Genomic DNA, 1888 nt, shown 5'->3' with positions numbered 1-1888 from the left:
GGGTAAAAAACTAAGCAAAGTTTTACATTTATGTTACAGTTTACAGTACCCACTTTTATCTGGGTGCCGAGAACAGAAGTGTTTTGTTTTGTCAGATGTTCAGCTCTCAAGTCAGCAGCTGATTTTCTGCTCCAAGTGACAATAAATAATAATAATAATAATAAAAAAAATAAAACATCCAGACGTGAGCGGGATACAGGTGGACAGAGAAAACAACTCCCTTCAGTGAGATGGCATGGGTTCACAAATGAATGGTTCCACGTTGTAAGGGGGGAGGAAAAAAAATCAACGAAACGATCTGGTAAGAGTTGCCTTAAGTCTCATGCAAAATATTGGATGCCACAAGCATGCATTTACCTGGTACTGAGGTCTACCGCAAGCTAGAACTGGAACAACATTTGTCTCCAACGCAAAATACCAATATCCAAATATATGATCTGTCCTTTGTACAGTATTTACAGTCTGTAGCTGATAAAGTTAAAATAGATGACTTCTTTTGATTTGTCACTCACTATTAATAATATACTTTAAAGTGTGAAACCTAACCTAACTAATGTAAATCTGTCTCCTACTATATATTTCAAATTAAAACCACCTTTCGGCAAGTTAAATAGATAATAAATGTAGCTTTTACACATTTTTGAAATGAGGAGGAACGGCTTCTTGTGCAATTTCATTGCTGCGATGCGAGCGTGAGAGAAAACGAGGAGGCGTTTTAAAAAGCGTTTCAGTCAGACGGCACAGGTTCTACTCATGTGGAGGGGGGGGATAAAAAAAGAAAGAAAAAAAAAAAAAAAAAGGTCTGACCTCTGAGTTTCTGTCCGGGTGGATGTTGCACGCCGGATAGCGAGGGATTCCCAGCGCGAACGAGCGCGCGAACGAGCGCGCGCGCGCGCGCGCGCGAGAGAGAGAGAGAGAGAGAGAGAGAGAGAGAGAGAGAGAGAGAGAGAGAGAGAAAGAGAAAGGAAGAAATGCTCTGAAGGGAAAATACATGACTAATTCAAATCTGCCAGTGAAACTGAATAGATAATCACTAGTGGAATGCTGGAAGGCACTGTTAGATAGCATCTCTCTTCTCCGCAGCAGAACGGGCCAGCAAGTGGGCATGATTGTGCGACTCTGTGTGTGTTTGCCTGCATGCTTGTGTCTGTAGGTTGAGTAGAAGTGGGGGGTGGGGTGAGGCTGGGGGTTGGGTCTACCATGGGACCTGAGGTTATCATTGCCTGGGAACCATATCTTTTTGCTTTGCCAGGCAAAAGAGGATTATCTTCCAAAACAATCTCACTGGGAGCCATCTCTACAGACACCAGCAGCCAACTCACCCTTTTCTCAACTTTCTTTACTAAAACAAAACATAAATTACACAACATACAAAGCAATTCTAAGGTCTTTTTTTTTAATCTCCAATAGTTTATAAGGCCTTTAAGAAGGCAAACAAATGACATAGAACAATATTTAACTCTTTCATATCACATTGTAGTGAATAGTGAGGATATATAATGATATATCACATTGCACAAGTTGTCATACTGTATATGCACTGTCCGTCAGGTGATATAATTCAACACAAATTGTACTTCTGAGGTCAAAAAGAAGATCACATAAGCGTGGACAGATGTTTCACTTACATTCCAAGAGTAGAAAACAACCTTCATGATGAGTGTGGAGAGTTTCTCCTCGGTCCCTCGCGTGCTCTCACATCCAGCGCTTCAGCAGAAGGCGGGATCTCTCGCACAGCAGCCTCCGGGACTTTGGTGATTAAACAAATCGATCTAATCAGGCCACAGTCCATGAGTAAATCACCGAGCGGTGCTGGAGCTAACTGGTGGGACACGGATCGGATGTGGAAAAAAAAAACAAACAACGTGACGTGGGGTGGGGTGGGGTG

This window comes from Kryptolebias marmoratus, linkage group LG9 (assembly GCF_001649575.2).
Source record: "Kryptolebias marmoratus isolate JLee-2015 linkage group LG9, ASM164957v2, whole genome shotgun sequence".
Classification (NCBI taxonomy): domain Eukaryota; kingdom Metazoa; phylum Chordata; class Actinopteri; order Cyprinodontiformes; family Rivulidae; genus Kryptolebias; species Kryptolebias marmoratus.
This window is presented reverse-complemented; position numbering follows the sequence as displayed.